This window comes from Papio anubis, chromosome 6 (assembly GCF_008728515.1).
Source record: "Papio anubis isolate 15944 chromosome 6, Panubis1.0, whole genome shotgun sequence".
Lineage (NCBI taxonomy): Eukaryota > Metazoa > Chordata > Mammalia > Primates > Cercopithecidae > Papio > Papio anubis.
This window is the reverse complement of record NC_044981.1, coordinates 152,085,553-152,105,751: the sequence shown is the minus strand read 5'-3', so window position 1 is coordinate 152,105,751 and position 20,199 is coordinate 152,085,553. Positions and strand designations below refer to the sequence as shown.

Sequence of the window (20,199 nt, the reverse complement as noted above, 5' to 3'; positions counted from 1 at the left end):
AGTAGAGATGTTATTATCCAATTCAAGAAAAGAAAGGGAGAATAAACCCTAACTTCAAGTCAGTTTTCATTTATCTGATTAGCTACTTAGATGATCTCTCCTTCCTTTCCTTTATATGTTTAGCTACTTCAGGCTAAAAATGGAAGGAAAGCTTCAAAATGGAAGAAGTTAAAACTACTAAACCCACTGCTAAGATCTGAACAACAAAGGAAGATTTGCTTTTATTGAATTTCAGAAATTGGTGCTTTATCCACCATAAAATTAAGAGACAGTGCAAAAAAATACGGGCTTCATTATGTTCTTAATGCACTTTTACTTAGAAATAGTCAAAACATAACTGCATTTAAGACAAATGCATCCTAGCATATATACATTATGAAATTGTAGAGAATTCATTGACAGAAGCTATTCGAAAAAGAAGATGAAATGGGCTTGCTGACTTGAGGTATATGCTAGCTGTAAGAAGAAAGTCAGCTTGCATTTAGATGTTAATTATTTGCCTCTCATACTAACAACTTGAGTTGCTCAAGTTTAAAAACAGCAAGGATGTCAGTGTGTTTCCCGTATCATCCAGAGTGTGCCAGGAGACCATGTTAGGAATTTTAACTTTGCCATCATTGAATTGAAGCTATTGTGCACTCTTTCCATTTCAGAGCTCTTTGAGAAAAAGTTTTTATTTTATTTTTTTGGAGACAGAGTCTTGCTCTGTCGCCCAGGCTGGAGTGCAGTGGTGCGAACTCAGCTCACTGCAACCACCGCCTCCTGAGTTCAAGCGATTCTCGTGCCTCAGCCTCCCACATAGGTGGGATTACAGGCATGCGCACTGTGCCCAGCTAATTTTTGTATTGTTAGTAGAGACAGGGTCTCGCCATGTTGGCCAGGCTGGAATTGGAGTCCTGACCTCAAGTGATCCACCCAGCTCGGCCTCCCAAAATGCTGGGATTACAGGTGTGTGCCACCACACCCAGCTCAGAAGGTTTTTAAATATAGCATAAATACATTTTGTTTATTAGAAATCAGGTGTCACTGTTGCGTAGGCTGGGGTGCAGTGGTGCAGTCATAGCTCACTCCAGCATCAGACTCTGGGTTCAAGCCATCCTCTCGCTTTAGCCTCCCAAGTACTTGGGACCACAGGCAGATGCCACCACAGCTGGGCTAGTTTGTTTTTTTTGTAGAGACGATGTTTCACTATGTTGCCCAGGCTGGTCTTGAACTCCTGACCTCATGGAATCCTCCCACTGCAGCTTTCCAGAGAATTGAGATCACAGGCGTGAGCCACAGTGCCCAGCCCATAAATGCATTTTATTTCTGTTCTTGTTTTTCCATTAAACTTCTGTCCTTCCTTCCCCAACCCATCTCATCCCCACCCCCATTCCTCTCACCCATGCTCAAGGAATCAGAAAGTGGGTTCCAAACATGGAGAAAACTCTGGCTCTGGTTTCATACAAGCTGGAGCTTGTATGAAAGAAGGCAGATAAGGGAGAAATGGCAAAGTATGTAGAACTCAGCAGTTAGGGCATTTGCCAAGCAAAGATCAAAGCCCCTGAGCTGTAAGTGCTTTACTGGATTGAGATTGATTCCTCAAACTGAAAACCAGCCTTCTGAAGGCTCCGACAGACGCAGAGTGGCAGATGTTGGCTCTGTGAGGCATGCCCTCCGACCCAGCTGGAACTCAGGACTGCACAGGCACCACCTGTGGACACTAGATCATCGAGTAGGAGGAGGAACCTGCAACCAGAGTTAGAGCCAAGCTAAAGTCGAGCTTGTGTTCTGGTAACTCCCTCTGTCCCTCTCACTCACTGGTTGAGTTCTGAAGGAGGTTCCTGAAAGGCAAAGCACAGCCTATTTAATTTCTGCATTTGAAATAGATTTTGAAGATTCACATCAGCTTGAGCAAACAGTTTATTTTCCCACTCTCCGACCTGATTTCCCCAGAGTCACTTATCTGACAAAGCAAACAGCATAGTGACTTGACTGATTAGAGACATGGGTTTAGATGACACCACCTGCATTAGCCCCTCCAGCTCAGCCTTTCAGAGGCCGCTCTGGGTTTATGGCACTGGGAGAGCATGAGAATTCTTTACTGTCCCCATGAGGCCCCATTTCATCCATCTGGCTCCTCACTCAAAGCTAGTCAATGCCACAAATATGTTTTGAATTTTACTCCCAGCACCTTCCTCCGTGAAGGGACACCTTGGGGAAGGATTAGACAGAATCTTGAAAAATCAATCAAAGCTCAAGTGGCATGAGAGCTCCTCAAAAGCAGCATCACCATACGGGCAGCAGAGTATGTGGGAGTGGCAGACAGGGCAGTGTTGTGGGAAACTGTGTGGCATTAAATGAAACCAACCCAGCCCTCGCCTGCTACTCTTGAGAGCTCAGCTGAGATTTAAACGGACAATGGAAAGATACAGTGCATAAAACCATGGGCAGCATCAATTAGTAATACGGTTTTCTAAGAAGAGTGAAAATGTTTGCAGACTAAAGAAATGCAAAGGGCAATCAATGTGGCTTTGTTTTGTGGTAGTAGTAGTAGTAGCAGTATGACAAAGAATTTTAAAAGGGGACTTGATAAGGCAACTGGCATAATACCGGCTAATGAAATTCCCATGTTATCTCCATTCTTAGAAAATGAGAGGAGTGGCCATCATGATTGAGAAGTGGGGCTCCAGAAAGTAATTCTATCCTAACCTCAAGGTGGGTGAAATATGGCATGGAAAGCACCAGGCTGTTTGAAATAACTTTGAGTCTCCGTTCCAAACATGCACATTCAGTTAATCTTGAAGGAACTATGGGGATCTAGAATGAGGCAGAGAACTGGTGACAGATATCTTCTGGTTTTGACTCTGGCAAAATTATAAGAAAAATCATTAGGTATGTGCCTCATGAGCTCTTACTTAGAATTGGAAATAGTCATTGTAGGAGCCAGCCTGGGTTCCCTGAGAGCTAAGAGTGTTAACCTATTTCGTTTTTTAAAACTTTCCTGGTAGATAGAGCATTGAAGTCAAAATTGTAGAGACAAATCTCTAAATTTGTTTTACTTGGGAGAAAGAATTGTAACCATAATAAATTTGTTGCCTGAGGCACACAGCAAGTCAATACGCTGGGACACCAGGTTGCAACAGAGAAAGAAGAAGAATCGTAGAAATTTGAACCAGGAAGTCGGGCATGATGGCTTACACCTGTAATCACAGCACTTTGGGAGGCCAAGGCGGACAGATCGCTTAAGCTCAGGAATTCAAGAACAGCCTGGCCAGCATGGCGAAATCCCATCTCTACTAAAAATACAAAAACTGGGCATGGTAGTACAAGCTTTTTATTGCAGCTACTCAGGAGGCTGAGGCAGGAGAATCGCTCGAACTCAGGAGGCTGAGGTTACAGTGAGCTGAGATCATGCCACTGCACTCCAGCCTGGGCGACAGAGTGAGACCCTGTCTCAAGAAAAAAAAAAAAGAAAAAGAAAAGCAAAATTTGAACAAAGAGATGGGAAGAAACCTCAGATACAACTCTGAGGAATTTGAGGTTAGGATTTTTTAGGGTTTTAGAGATTGTTAGTTGATCAAAGAGTGCAGAGTGAAGTCGTAGGACACGGAGATGAAGAAACTATTCTCACGCTGATCCCCTTCCTCTGGTGGGATCTTCAAACTCGTTGGCATCAGCTGTTTTGTTGGAATTCGGAGTCTGAAAAACATCTGTTTGTTTTTGTTTTTTGAGATATGGACTTGCTCTGTCATCCAGTGTGATTATAGCTCACTGCAACCTTGAACTCTTTGGGTTCAAGCAGTCCTCCAAACTCAGCCTCCCAAATAGCTAGAACTACAGGTGCGCACCACCAGGGCCAGCTAATTTTTAAATATTTTTGTAGGTAGATACGGGGTCTTGCTATGTTCCTCAAGCAGGTTGAACTCTGCCTCAAGCAGTCCTCCCATCTCGGCCTCCCAAAGTGCTGGGATTTCAGGTTTTGCCACCACACCTAGCCCTGAAAAACATTTTAAGTGATCCTTAAACAAAAGTGTTATGATCTAATGTTCAGAGACCCTGTAGGAACAATAGGAATGCAAGTCAATTCTTAGTCTTACGATCCTGATGTCAGAAATCCTGCCCATCATACAGTGGGGATGCAGATGGTCAGTATCTAGTGCTATGTGACTTAGCAACAAGGAAGTGGGCCAAAGGGCAGCCTGATTCATGCTAAATTATAACTACATTTCTGGCCAGAACCTGACATGCAATTCTTGTCAACCCTGTGGGGGCGGTTTCAGAATATTAAGTTTGGGCATACATGTAGACTGGGTGGTCTTCGGAATGTCTGAAGAACAAAGAAAAGGCCAGAGGTTTTATTAAAAAGCAGAAATGTTATGTATTGCTCTTTGAGAAAGTTCATTTGCCCTAGTATGGGTTTGGGGAGCTGGGAGCTCTGATTGGTGAGCAACAGCAGAGGGCAAAATTAGTCCTAGAATTGTAGCAAGTTATCTCAGAAGCTATAGATAAAACTGGTTTCAGCTTACAACAAGCAGTTTTAGCAGCCAGGCTTGCAAAAACTCTATTCTTGGAGCAATGCTTTGTACCCTGAGTGCTTTTTCCTCCTGGCTTCTCGACTCTGTTTTAGTTGGATCTGAAGAGAATGACCCAATTCTTATGGACCAACTTTCACAGGGCAATAACCATTCACTCCACATTTATCAAGCATTATGTTTCAGGCATTGGGAATAACACTTGACGCTGTATATGTTTACAATTTCTTTTCTTTTTCTTTCTTCTCTTTCTCTCTTTCTTTCTTTCTCTTTCTTTCTTTCTCTCTCTTTTTTTTTTTTTTTTGATGGAGTCCCGCTCTGTCACCCCAGGCTGGAGTGCAGTGGCGCGGTTTTGGCTCACTGCAAGCTCCGCCTCCCAGGTTCACGCCATTCTCCTGCCTCAGCCTCCTGAGTAGCTGGGACTACAGGCGCCCACCACCACACCTGGCTAATTTTTGTATTTTTAGTAGAGACGAGGTTTTGCCATGTTGGCCAGGCTGGTCTGGAACTCCTGACCTCAGGTGATCCGCCTGCCTTGGTCTCACAAAGTGCTGGGATTACAGGGGTGAGCCACCACGCCAGGCCAAGCATTTTCTTTCAAATACAAGGAATATTTTTTCTAATTTAAAACAAACAAACAAACACTTTTTTCTGATCATCAAAGGGAAAGTTGCAAAGATGAAAATAAAAGTCACCTGTAATCTCACCAGCCAGAGATACCATCATTAACATTTTGCTGTATTTCTTACCACTTAAAAAAATACATAGTTTTAAGCTGGGTGTGGTGGTGCGCATGTGGTCCCAGTGTAACTGCCCAACGGGTTCACTTTGCCGGCTGCCTAGACAGAGCCAACTTACCAAGACAGGGGAATTGCAATGGAGAAAGGGTAATTCATGCAGAGCTGGCTGTGTGGGAGAAGAGAGTTTTATTATTACCCAAATCAGCCTCCCTGATAATATGGCGGGTAGGGGCTTGGGAAGTGGGGAGTGCTGATTGGTCAGGTTGGAGATGGACTCCTAGGGGACAGAAGTGAATTTTTCTTGCTCTCTTCTGTTCCTGGGTGGGATGGCAGAACTAGCTGACCCAGATTACTGTCTGGGTGGTGTCAGCTGATCCATCGAGTTCAGGGTCTGCAAAATAGCTCTGATCTTTAGCTTTACAATGGCGATGTTATCCCCAGGAGCAATTTGGGAAGGTTCAGACTCTTGGAGCCAGAGGCTGCATCACCCCCAAACTGTCATTTCTAATCTTCTAGCTAATTTGTTAGTCCTACAAAGGCAGACTGGTTCCCAGGCAAGAAGGGGGTCTTTTCGGGAAAGAGCTATTACCAATTTTGTTTTAGAGTCAAACCATAAACTGAATTCCTTCCCAAAGTTAGTTCGGCCTATGCCCAGGGGTGAACAAGGACAGCTTAAAGGTTAGAAGCAAGATGGAGTCGTTTAGGTCTGATTTCTTTCACTGTCATAATTTCCTCAGTTATAATTTTTGCAAAGGGGGTTTCGCCAGCTACTCAGGAGACTGAAGCAGGAGAGTCCCTTAAGTCCAGGTGGCCTTAGTACGTTATAATCATGCCTGTGAATAGCCACTGTACTCCAGCCTGAGTAACATAGCAAGACCCTGTCTCTAAAAAATTAAAAATAGGACCAGGCATGGAGGCTCACACATGTAATTTGAGGAGTATTGCTTGTGGCCAGAAGTTCAAGACTAGCCTGGGCAACATATCAAGATCCTGTCTCTACAAAAAATTTAAAAACTTAGCCAGGCATAGTGGTGCATGCCTATAGTCTTAGCTACTCTGGGGACTGAGGCAGGAGGATCATTTGAGCCCAGGAGTCTGAGGCTGCAGTGAGCTATGGTTTTGCCACTGCACTCCAGCCTAGGTGATAGAGCAAGACACTGTCTCTAAAAAATATTTAAAATATATATCTTTTAAAAACCCCAAATTTCAAAATAAAACTATGGTATCGGGCACGGTGGCTCACTCCTGTAATCCCAGTGCTTTGCGAGGCCGAGATGGGCAAATCACTTGAGGCCAGGAGTTTAAGACCAGCCTGGCCAACATGGCAAAACCCCATCTCTACTAAAAATACAAAAATTAGCCAGGAATGGTGACACGTGCCTGTAGTCCCAGCTACTCAGGAGGCTGAGCCAGGAGAAGAGCTTGAACCCTGGAGGCAAAAGTTGCAGTGAGTCTAGATCATGCCACTGTACCCCAGCCTGGGCAACAGAGAGTAAGACTCTGTCACAAAAAAATAAATAAATAAATAAATAAATAAATAAATAAATAAATAAAATACATAAAATAAAACTGTGGTCTTTTTTTTTTTTTTTTTTTTTTTTTTGAGCTGGGCCAGCCTGGGGGTCTGGCCCAGGCTGGAGTGCAGTGGCCGGATCTCAGCTCACTGCAAGCTCCGCCTCCCGGGTTTACACCATTCTCCTGCCTCAGCCTCCCGAGTAGCTGGGACTACAGGCGCCCGCCACCTCGCCCGGCTAGTTTTTTGTATTTTTTAGTAGAGACGGGGTTTCACTGTGTTAGCCAGGATGGTCTCGATCTCCTGACCTCGTGATCCGCCCGTCTCGGCCTCCCAAAGTGCTGGGATTACAGGCTTGAGCCACCGCGCCTGGCCAAAACTGTGGTCTTATTCTGAGTTCTGCTTTTTTATTTTTAAATACATATATAGCTAAAACCTACGTATATGGAAGTGTTCACATGAGCAAAACATGACAAATTTTTACCAAGTGAACACACTTGCATAATCATTATCCAGATCAAGAAATAGAAATATACTAAGTGAATTAATGTCAAGGAACAGAAAACCAAATATCACACATTCTCACTTGTAAGTAGGAGCTAGACAATGGGTACTCATGGACATAAAGATGGCAACAGTAGATAGTGGGGACCGACTACTAGTGGGGAGGGAGCAAGGAGGCCAAGGGTTCAGAAACTGTTGGGTCCTGTGCTCAATACCTAGGTGATGGGATCAGTCATACCCCAAACCTCAGCATCATGCAGTATACCCAGGTAACAAACCTGCACATGTATACCCCCTTTATATAAGTTGGAAAAGAAAAAGAAATAGAAATATTGTAAAGACCCACAGAAGTCCCCTTGTACCTGCTCCCATCATTAGCCCTTGTCCAAGGGTTCACAACTAGGTGCCCTGCCCTTTATTTTTTTTTAAGACAGATTCTCACTCTCGCCCAGGCTGGAGTACAGTGGTAAGATCACTGCACACTGCAGCCTCAACCTCCCAGGCTTAGGTGATCCTCCCACCTCAGCATTCCTAGTAGCTGGGACTACAGGCACATGCCACCGCCCGGCTAATTTTTTACAACAGAAGTCTTGCCATGTTGCCCAGGCTGATCTTGAACTCCTGGGCTCAAGCAATCTTCCCGCCTCAGCCTCCCAAAGTGCTGGGATTACAGGTGTGAGCCATTGCGCCTGGCCTGCCCTGCTTTTTAAAATAAATGTTATATGTAAGCAGTTTCTTGTGTCACTAGTTATTTTTTAAACACTATTTTTGATGGCTCTGTAGTATTTGATTATGTGGATATGTTATTTATTTTAGTCATTCTAGTGTTGGACATTAATGGCATTTCCTATTGACATTATTATAAATAATATAATAAGCACAATTTTTTTTTCTTTCTTTTTTTTTTTTTTTGAGATGGAGTCTTACTGTGTCACCCAGGCTAGAGTGCAGTGGCACGATCTCAGCTCACTGCAACCTCCGTCTCCCGGGTTCAAGCAATTCTCCTGTCTCAGCCTCCCAAGTAGCTGGGATTACAGGTGCCTGCCACCATGCCTGGGTAATTTGTGTATTTTTAGTAGAGGCGGGGTTTCACCATGTTGGCCAGGCTGGTCTCGAACTCTTGACCTCATGATCCGCTCACCTTGGCCTCCCAAAGTGCTGGGATTATAGGTGTGAGCCACCGCGCCTGGCTGATACGCACAATCTTTTTTTGAAAGTATTTTCACATGATATTTTCAGTTGATATTTAAAATATTCCATAAACTGAATAGTGCAGGTGGTATTTGTATAAAATTTTCAGTCGAGAAAGCAGAGGCTTGGATTAAGTAATCTTGTCCAATGTTACACAACTTAAAGAGGTAAATCTGGACCTAGAACTCAAGCCTTCTAATTCCTAATCTAGTGGATTCTCAGCAAGATGTCTTAAGTGTCACACAGTATTCTTGTCAATCACATGGAGAAATGATGTAACTAGTCAGCACCCAGGCCAATTCATAGCAATTTAAACAACTACACCCAAAGAGTATTGATGAACGATGACTACATCTATGGCATCCAGAAAGCAGATCTTTATTGACCAGCCTCAGGGCTGCTATTGACCTTTGTCTCTTTAAACGGTGTTATCTTCCACTTTCATGAAGACAAAAAAAGACACAAAGAAAAGTTCAGAACCTGGGGGAAAAATATACAGGTAGTTAGGATAAAGGAGACTGTTCTACAGTTGGGAAATGCCCCTGGAGAAACCCAGTGTCAGACATCAGTGTAGGCCTACTTCTGAAACGTCCCCCTAAATTTAAGCTGCACTGACAGAAGTTGATCCTTCAGGCTGATTAAAATAATTTATATGAGATTTTTTGAAGTCTAAACACAAGAAATCCTGATTCAAATGTACAGTAATAAAAAAGTGGATATAACAGGAACCCAACATACTCTAACCTGTTCATATCTATAATATTGGTTCCATTTCTGGGCACCACCCTTGGAGAAATTGAGCTACCTGGTAATGGCGAATGTAACAAAAAATCTCCAAACCCTGTCAGATTAGGCACGGATGATTTGCCTGAAGGAAAAAAGTATTTACTGAACAAAATTTGATTCCATCAACTTAACTGGAGTATAATTTACATAAAATTAATAAAATTATTTATTTTTAAAATAGAGACAAGGTCTTACTATGTTGCCCATGCTGGTCTCGAACTGCTGGGCTCAAGTAATCCTCCTACATCAGCCTCCCAAAGTGCTGAGATTACAGGTGTGAGCCACTGTGCCTGGCCTAATTTATGTACAATTAAATGCACCTATTTAAAGTGTATGATTTGGTGAGTCTTGTCATTTGTGAATACCTATGAAAACACTGCCACAATCAAGAGGCAAAATATTTTCATCCCATCCAAAAAATTCATACTTGTTTTTTTCCCTCCACTCCATGTGCTGGGCAACCGCTGATCTGCTTTTTGTCTCTAGAAATTAATTTATGTTTAATGGAATTTTGTATAAATGGAATGAAAGAGAAGAACTCTTGTGACTCGCTTCTTTCACTCAGCATGAATATTGTGAAGTTCATACATGCTGCTACATGTATCTGTAGTTGGTTGCTGTAGGTAGTAGTCCATAATATGGATTTCTTACAGATTTTTAATAGATTCATCTGTTTATAGACACTTGGGTTGCTTTTACTTTTTGGCTGTTACGAAAAAAGATGCTATGAATATTCGTGCTACAGGTCTTTGTATGGTCAAGTGATTTCATTGCTTTGGGGTGGTACCTAGGAATAGAATGCCTGGATCACATAAGGAACTGAATGAACAAGAGACATGTTGCCAGTCCCCAGAAGGCTCACTTTCTAGTGGAAGGAAACAGGTGGTAAAACATATAAACAAATAGAATACATTCAGAAAGTGATAAGTGACATAAGAACAATATAAGAGGCCAGGCACAGTGGCTCATGCCTATAATCCCAGCACGTTGGGAGGCCGAGGTGGGCGGATCACCTGAGGTCAGGAGTTCGAGACCAGCCTGGCCAACATGGAGAAACCCCGTCTCTACTAAAAGTACAAAAATTAGCCGGGCATGGTGGCAGGCGTCTGTAATCCCAGCTTCTCAGGAGGCTGAGGCAGGAAGATCACTTGAACCTGGGAGGCAGAGGTTGCAGTGAGCTGAGCCCGTGCCACTGTACTCCAACCTGGGCGACAAGAGCAACACTCCATCTCAAAAATACAATAAAATAAAATAAAAATAGACAGAGAGTGACTCAAGAGGGCCTACTTTAACAAGAATGACAAGGGAAGAGCTCTCAGTAAAGGCAACATACGGACTGAACTGAGTCCTGAATGTCAAGTTATTAGTATGTGAAAATTTGGGAGAGCACATTTCAGAACTGTCAATGTCAAGTCCTTGAGGAAGCAAAGTATTTGACTTAAGGATGTAATAGTTTTCACCACACATTTGATGGAAAACCAAGTGGAAAAGGAATTACACTTATTTTAAGAACTTTAGAGGCATATTTATGACTCATGAGTGAAAGTGAGATGGAGAAAGTTTTCAGTTCAGTCTCACCTTTTTGTGGGTAGAGCTACTCATGACTGAAATGAGTTGCCTGGGGAGGCAGTGAGGCTTCCATGATCAGACATAGATAAGAGAGGCACTAGAGACAGGATGATGGCTGAAGGCAGGAGACGAGGCCAGGTGCACTCCCCAGCTGAGATTCTGTGATTTGGGGACATCTGGGGATAGGAAAATGACCTGGTTTTAAGTTATTTTTTGTTGTTGAGGCTTCATTTTCTTTTTTCCTTTTTTTTTTTTAAAAAAGATGTTTTCTACTAATATAAATAAGAACTACAATTAGATGGACCTGGAACCAAACCTACGATTTTGAGCTCTCAAAATGAATTATTGAGCAAATATCAATCTAGCCTAGAAACCAACTGTTGTAATTTTGAATGAATTTATAAGGCAACTGATTAAAAAACAAAATACATTTTTTTCTACTATCTATTTTTAACAATAAGCACTTGGAACACATTCAAGTTTTTTGGCCAGGCACAGTGGCTCACGCCTGTAATCCCAGCAATTTGGGAGGCTGAGGCGGGCCGATCATCTAGGTCGGGAGTTCAAGACAGCCTGACCAACATGGTGAAACCCTGTCTCTACTAAAAATGCAAAAATTAACTGGGTATGGTGGGACACACCTGTAATCCCAGCTACTCGGAAGGCTGCGGCAAGAGAACCGCTTGAACCCAGGAGGCAGAGATTGCAGTGAGCCGAGATCGCACCACTGCACTCCAGCCTGGGCGACAGAGTGAGAGTCCATCTCGAGGGGGAGAAAAAGAAAAAAAAAAAAAAACATTCAAGTGTTTCTTAAAAGGTTGAGAAAAGAAGAATGTGAGGCCAGACGCAGTGGCTCACGCCTGTAATCCCAGCACTTTGAGAGGCTGAGGCGGGCGGATCACAAGGTTAGGAGTTCAAGACCAGTCTGGCCAACATGGTGTGAAACCTCGTCTCTACTAAAAACAAAAAAAATTAGCTGGTCGTGGTGGCACATGCCTGTAATCCCAGCTACTCAGGAGGCTAAGGTAGGAGAATTGCTTGAACCTGGGAGGCAGGGGTTACAGTGAGCCGAGATTACGCCACTGCACCACTGCAGCCTGGGCAATACAGTGAGATTCCATCTTAAAAAAAAGAAGAAAAAGAAAAGAAGAATGTACTATCTCTTTCAGTCAAATAACACTGTCTATAGTTAGTGTATAAGAAAGTGTGAGAAAATGTTTTTTTGTTTGTTATTTTGAGATGAGGGTCTTACTCTGTTGTCCAGGCTGGAGTGCAGTGGCTTGATTACCGCAGACTTGACCTCCTGGGCTCAGTCAATCCTCCCATCTCAGTCTCTCAAATAGCTGGGACTACAGGCACGTGCCACCACACCCAGCTATGTTGCTCAGGCTGGTCTCAAATTTGTGGGTTCGAGTGCTCTGCCCACCTCGACATTGTAAAGTGCTAGGATTACAGGCATGAGGCACCATGCCTGGCTGGGGAAATGTTAATAATAAAAATAGGGGAAGCTGAGCCCAGTGGTGCGAGCCTGGTAGTCTTATCTACTTGAGAAACTGAGACAGGAGGATCACTTGAACCCAGGAGTTTGAGTCCAGCCTGGGCAACACAGCAAGACCCCCATCTCTAAAAAGAAGAAGGGGTGATAATCCTTCATCATTTACATAAATCTGCCCATTTACCAATAATAACACCAGCCTGGACAACACAGTGAGACCCTATTTCTACCAATAAATAAGTAAATAAATAAGGAAGAGAGAAAATGAAAAAAGAAGGAAGGAAGGGAAGGAAGGGAAGGAAGGGAGGAAAGAAGGAAGAAAGGAAGAAAGGCAGGCAGACAAGCCGGGCATGGTGGCTCACGCCTATAATCCCAGCTACTTGAGAGGTGGGAGGATTGCATGAGCCCAGCAGTTCGAGACTAGCCTGGGTGACCTAGCGAGACCTCTTCTCTAATAAATAAATAAAGTAATTAAAATAACAATTAAATTTTCTTAATAAAATTAAATGATATGTACCAAGGTATTAATCGAGATAAAAGATGTGACAACACCATTGGAATATGTATTAGAAGACTAAATATACCTGATTTTATAAATGCTTACTTATCCTAATTATTGTGCAAACTTAAGAACAATAATGGAAGAAAAGAAAGGGGAAAAGGCCGGGCTCGGTGGCTCATGCCTGTAATCCCAGCACTCTGGGAGGCCGAGGCAGGCAGATCACCGGAGGTCAGGAGTTTGAGACTGGCCTGGCCAACATGGTGAAACCCCGTCTCTACTAAAAATACAAAAATTAGTCAGGCATGGTGGCAGGCGCCTGAAAGGCGAATCGTGGGAGGCTGAGGAAAGAGAATCGTTTGAACTCGGAAGGCAGAGGTTGCAGTGAGCCGAGATCACGCCATTGCACTCCAGCCTGGGGTACAAGAGTGAGACTTATCTCAGAAAAAAAAAAAAAAAAAAAAAAGGAAGGGGAAGAAGAGGAGGAAAAGAAAGAAAAGAAGAGTTGCAAAAGACAAAATTACAACAAATAACAAATTTAGCTTAAAAACGTAATTGGCTTTTATTTGTAATTCTAGAACTGAGCAACACCTCATACTATAAAACACAATGAGGCTGGGTGTGGTGGCTCATGCCTGTAATCCCAGCACTTTGGGAGGCCAAGGCGGGCGGATCACCTGAGGTCAGAAGTTCGAGACCAGCCTGGCCAACATGGCGAAACCCCATCTCTACTAAAAATACAAAAGTTAGCTGGGGGTGGTGGCATGTGGTTGTAATCCCAGCTACTCGGGAGGCTGAGGCACAAGAATCATTTGAGCCCAGGGGGCGGAGGTTGCAGTGAGCCGAGATCGCACCTCTGCACTACAGCCTGGGTGATAGAGCAAGGCTCAGTCTCAAAAAAAAAAAAAAAAAAAAGTACAATGAGTGTTCTAATCAGAGGAGGTTGGCTTTACAGACAGAAAAAGGTTGAGAAACGCCAAAACAGAAAACAAAAACTTGATAGATTGTTTCAAAGTTGCTTTCCTTGTAAAGGCTAGAAAGGGGACTTCTTTATCATACTGGCTGAAATTGCTTGTTTAGGGATTTAGCTATTGTCTCTCGCCTGATTTCTCAGAAGGTCAGATAAACAACTTAGTTTCAGTTTGGTGATGTGGAACTTTAGCGTGACTGACTCCATTTTGGTTTGATCTGTTGGACCTAGAGCAGGAGTTCAGTCCAAACCAGTGGCCTCCTATAATTTTTTTTTTTTTTTTAAACAATTTCACCCTTTGGGTCAGGCTGTCACGTAGATGAGAGTGCAACCAAAACTTAGGCCATTCACACTGCTCTCAGTTACCATCATTCTGCGTTTCTGGTCTCGATGTGCCATTCTTAGGTTGTGGTGTCCTCATGATCACATACTTCTTTGAGTTTTTGTTATTCTAGCTGAAGAGAGGTCATCCAATGTTCAATGGATGGCTACGTGTAGGTATTTAAAACCTTTGAGAGAATATAGCACACCAGGAAGACCACTATTATGACTATCAGGAGGATAATACCAGCAGTTTGGTGTAAGCTCCTTAGCCAGGATCCCATGAACCAAACCAACTAAATTTGAATAAATCAAAGAAGGAGTCAGATGAGGAGTCCACTTGTTTTACCCAAGCGACTGTTCATTTTTTGTAACCGAGTCTCTGCAATACCCAATGCTTCTACCCATGGACAACAAGTGTTATCAACTGCACAGACTCCTCCTATACAGCTATAGGAAATCTGGCATCCTATGACTGGGTTATACTAAAGCAGGGAGTGAGAACAAGTGGATCTAGAAGTGTAACTTTATAAAAGGGACCGCTAGTACAATTTGAACAACAGTTACGTACATTAGAGATGTTGCTAAACTTACCCACTAGATGGACTAAAGAAGCTCTTAGGTTCTGTAAAGATTTGGGTTTCACATGACAGTTCATCAGATTGCCTGCAGGAGCTGCTGACTGTGCCAAGCGAAAAAGATGGGCAAAAAAGAAAAAAAAAACAAGTTCAGAGGGGCAAGAGTCTTATGATAGGCAGTCTTGGGCTGACACCTTGGGGAAAGCTGTTTACAGCATGAAGTTGTCAACTTCTTTCCCTGGTTTGCGGTTTGAATGTCTCTGGTTATGGTATCAGGCGTTTTGGTGAACTCTGTGTGGCCCGCACATCAGGAATGACACTTGTCCCTTGAAATTTACATCGAGTTGTCCGGTTTCAGCTTAGAGGGCTTTGGGAACAGAGCCGTTCTTCTTAGTTGGAGAGTTGTAGCCAGATATTGGAGGAAAAGAGAATTCTAGAATCTAGTCCAGTCTACAGGAAGATAAGAAAAACTTGAAAACGATGAGCAGAGCTACAACCCAATAGCAGGTGTACTATAGCTTTTCTTCAGAAACAGTTTTTCTCTCTACAGTTACTCCTCCCATTTCTACCAAAAATAATCAGAATAAGACAAATGGGTTTACAAAATAAGGGTAGTCTCATCAAAATTGGCCTGGTTATTTACATAAGAGCAGCAAGAATAGTGATTGACCACATAGACTGTTTTTAAGTTTGCTTTGCTGGAACTGTTTTTTGTTTGTTTGTTTGTTTGTTTTTTTGAGACGGAGTTTCACTTTTGTTGCCCAGGCTGGATTGCAATGGTGCAATCTCAGTTCACTGCAACCTCCGCCTCCCAGGTTCAAGTGATTCTCCTGCCTCAGTCTCCTGAGTAGCTAGGATTACAGGCATGCACCACCACACCCGGCTAATTTTGTATTTTTAGTAGAGATGGGGTTTGTCCATGTTGGTCAGGCTGGTATTGAACCCTCAACCTCAGGTGATCCTCCTGCCTCGGTCTCCCAAAGTGCTGGGATTACAGGAGTGAGCCACTGTACCCAGCCTGCGGGAACTTTTTTCTCTTTTTCTATAGCATTTACTGCTGCAAAGCTTTGCTGGAACTTTTGGTAAGAACTCTCAGAATGGACATTTAAAACTTCTTTAGGTTAGGAAGCCAAATCAAGGCATACTTTAGACTTAGCCTCCAGTACCTATAGATTCATTCTATATATCTTCTCATATATGACATCCCAGTCACAGCTTCAGTGATACAACCAGAATCTGCCTAAAGATGGATCCTCCAAAATAACTCAATTGTCATCAATCCTCTCACTAGGGAGTTGCAACCAGGGGAATTTTATTTAACAAGAGGGAGAAGGAAAAATGGAAGGAGAAAATCATATTCACTGCCATGAGAAACCTACTGCTTTCATCCTTCCATGATCTCCCTCAGTTCTGCAGAAGCCGGTAAGAGTACAGGCGTATTTTTAGTACTATATAACTTTGTGGCATACTAACTCAACAAAGCACTTCTTTAATTGCCAAATTCTTTTCTTTATTTTATTTTATTTTATTTTTTGAGATGGAGTCTTGCTCTGTTGTCCAGGCTGGAGTACAGTGGCATGATCTTGGCTCACTGTTCCGGGTTCTAGCGATTCTCAGGCCTCGGCCTCCCAAAGTGCTGGGATTATAGGCATGAGCCACCACGCCCGGCCGAGGGTTGCAGTTTCTCCACATCATCACCAGTGCTTGCTATTTTCCATTTTTTCCCCATATAACACAAGTCCACTTATGTATATTTTCCATTTTTATTATAGTTATCTTAATGGATGTAAAGTGGTATCTCATATGGTTTTGGTTTGCATTTATCAGATGATTAATGGCGTTGAGCATTGGAATCTTTTCACTTTCTTGATGATGTACTTTGAAGGACTAAAGTTTTAGTTTTAATAAAGTCTAATTTACACATTTTTTCTTTTGTTTTACTTGTGCTTTTGGTGTCATATCTAAGAAACTATTGCCTAGTCCAAGGTCATAAAGACTCACTCCTGACTTTTCTTTGAAGAGTTTTAGAGTTTTAACTCTTAGATTTAAGTCTTTGATCCATTTTGAATTCATTTTTGTATCTGGTGTGAGTCACAGGGTCCATCTTCATCCTTTGCATATGGATATCCAGTGTCTTGGCACCACTTTTTGAAAAGACTGTTCTTTCCTCATTCAATGGTTGTGTGCTCTTGTCAAAAATTGATTGACAGTAAATGTGAGGCTTTATTTCTGGACTTTCAATTCTGTTCTGTTGATCAATATGTCTGTCCTTATGCCAGTACCACTCTGTCTTGATTGCTATAGGTTTGTCGTGAGTTTTAGAATTGGGAAATGTAAATTCTACAGCTTTGTTCTTTTTAAAAACCTGTTTTGACCATTACCATTCTAAGTTTCTTAAATTTCCATATGAGCTTTAGGATTAGCTTGCCAATTTTTGCAAAGAAATCAGCCAAGGTTTTTGTTAGGGACTGTATTGAATTTTAGTTCAATTTGAAGAGTTTTTCCATCTTAACAATGTTAAGTGTTCTGTCCTATGAACATAGATTATCTTTTCATTTATTAAAATCTTCAATTTCTTTCAATGATGTTTTGTAGGTTTCAGTGTACAAGTTTTGTGCTTCTTTTGTTAAAGTTATTTCTGCGTAGTTTTTCTTTTTGATGCTATTATAAACAGAATTTTCTTTATTTCATTGTCTGTTTGCTTATTGCAACTATAAAGAAATACAATTTCTGTTTGTATATTAATCTTGTATTCTGCAACCATGCTGAACTTGTTTGTTAGTTCAAACAGTTTTTTAGTGGATTCATTAGAATTTTCTATATGTGAAATCACATCATCAACTAATAGGATACTTCTATTTCTTCCTTTCCAAGCTGGGTGCCTTTTATTTCTTATTCTTGCCTAATTGCCTTGGCTAGAACCTCCTTCACAATGTTGAATAGAAGCCGGGAGAGCAGACGTCTTTGTCCTGTTCTTCATTTTGTCTTGATGCTTCATCTGAAAAAGAATCAGTTCTTTTACCATTAAATATGCTCTTACCTGTGGGTTTTTTGTAGAAGCCCTATATTAAGTTGAAGAAATTCTCATCTATTCCTATTTTGTTGAGTGTTTTTTTCATCATGAAAGGGTGTTAAATTTTGTCAAGTGCTTTTTCTGCATCTATTGAAATGATCCTGTGGATTTTGACATTTATTCTGTGTGTGTGTGTGTGTGTGTGTGTCTGTGTGTCTGTGTGTTTTAGGTTTTACTTGGATCAGGTAGGCTTAAGGCAGGGGCCATGCTGCAGGAGAAGGGCCTGTAAACCAGTCAATGCTGCTCTTTCATGCAGCCCTGGGACCTCAGGGCTGAGCTAGCTCCACAGGCGAGGGGCCAGTGAGGCCCCTCAAAGCAGACACAACCACTAACAGGAGGGAAGGTCAGGCTGGCTTTAGTGCAGGGAAGGGTAATGTTGGGAGGGAGACGTTCATAAAGGAAAATGGGTAGCTGAGGCTTTAAAGGGCTTGGATGGGACAGGGGTTTAGGGGAAGTGAAGAGGGCCAGTAAAGTCTTGGGGGTAAAGAACGGAATAAACAGGAGAAAAGAACAAGAAGGCAGGGGCTGGGGTGTGGAGTCCAGCTGCTCTACACAGTCTGGGCAGCAGGTTGAGTATGGGCAGCTCACTGCCACCTCCTGGCCTTCAAGGCACTACTTGTTGCCCCAGACAGCCATCTTTGTGAACACAGGTCTTGGGAGGAAGCGGCTGGATTTCGTGTAGGCAGAGATCTCCAAGCCCTCAAATCGGGAGATGAAGTCCTTCAGGTTTGGGAAAGCATCCAAGCACTTGGGCTCAAATACTTGGTTTCTCTCAAGGACATCATAAGCAATGAAATCCACAAGGGCGATCTTGTCCCCAAGAAACCATGGCTGCTTCCCCAGAAACTGTAAGTAGAATTTCAGCATTGCAGGGAGTGCCTCCAGGTATCCTGGCTTCAGTTTCTCAAAATCTGCGTTGTAGCAGAGTCTGGCCAGCTGCATGTGGTTGTCCATAAGCTGGTTCTCCAAACTGTCTTCCCAAATCTTCTCCCTTTCTGTCTCCCCACACAGGTTGTGCTTGTAGGCAATGCAGCCCAGGATGGCCTTGCTCTGGGTTATCTTGTGAGCCCCATCAGTCAAGTAGCGCAGATTGGGAAAGTCCTTCTTTTCCTCATAGCTTGAGTCTGTGTATTGCTGGAGCAGGCAGATGGTGTGGGTCAGCCCGCAGATGTCCCAGTACCCCTGTGTCATGGGCCTGGTGCTGGTCGGTGCGGATTCTGCAGACAGGCCCATTTACTCCATTGATGTGGTATGTTACATCAATTGACTTTTGGATGTTAAAACAATCTTGCATTCCTGGGATAAATTCCACTTGATCGTGGTGTATAATCCATTTTACATATTGCCAAATTCTACTTGCTAATTTTTTTGAGGATTTTGCATCTTACTGGTAAGAGATATTAGTCCATAGCTTTCTTGTGGTGTCTTTGGTTTGGGTATCAGGGCAATACCAGTTTCATAGAATGAGTTGGGAAATGTTCCCTTCTCTTCTATATTTTGGAAGAGTTTGTGAAGAATTTATATCATTTATTTATCTTTTAAAAATTGTGGTAAAATACACTAATATGAAAATTTCTATCTTAACCATTTTTAAGTTTACAATTTAGTAGTGATAAGTATATTCACATTGTTGTTGCAACCAGCTTCTAGAACTTTTTTTTTTTTTGAGGCGGAGTCTAACTCTTGTCACCCAGGCTGGAGTGCAATGGCGTGATCTCGGCTCACCGCAGTCTCCGCCTCCCGGGTCCCAGCAATTCTTCTGCCTCAGCCTCCCGAGCAGCTGGGATTACAGGCATGCTCCACCACACCTGGCTAATTTTGTATTTTTAGTAGAGATGGGGTTTCACCATGTTGGTCACGCTGGTCTTGAACTCCTGACCTCAGGTGATTCACCTGCCTTGGCCTCCCAAAGTGCTGGGATTACAAGTGTGAGCCACTGCACCTGGCCCAGAACTTTTTTATCTTGCAAAATGGAAACTCCATACCTATTAAACAACCTCCCATTTCCCCTTCTCCCAGCTCCCAGTAACCACTGTTCTATTTTCTGTTTCTATAGTTTTAAAAAAAATTTTGAGACAGCATCTCACTATGTTGCCCAATCAAGAGTGCAGTGGTTATTCTCAGGCACAATCATAGTGCACTACAGCTTCAAACTCATGGGCTCAAGCAGTCCTTCTGTCTTAGCCTCCCAAGTACCTGAGACTTTAGATGCATACCTGGCTTTGTTCCTATGATTCTGACTGCTCTTATGTACCGTGTATGAGTGGAATTATAGAGTATTTATCTTTGTGTGATTGGTTTATTTCACATTAGCATAATGCCCTCAAGGATCATTCATGTTATACCATGCATCAGAATTTTCCTCCTTTTTAAGGCTGAGTAATATTCCATTGTAGGTATACACCACATTTTGTATATGCATTCATCTTTCAATGAACACTTTGGC

At 42.6% G+C, this 20,199-nt stretch overlaps 1 pseudogene across 1 annotated transcript; it reads right to left on the bottom strand.

Moving 5' to 3' along the window:
* Positions 1–18,092: 18,092 nt before the first annotated feature.
* Positions 18,093–19,267, bottom strand: LOC101006860 (annotated as a pseudogene). The gene has a single exon (XR_002521818.2). The product of XR_002521818.2 is annotated as a glutathione S-transferase Mu 2 pseudogene (transcript).
* Between the last annotated feature and the right edge of the window lie 932 nt (positions 19,268–20,199).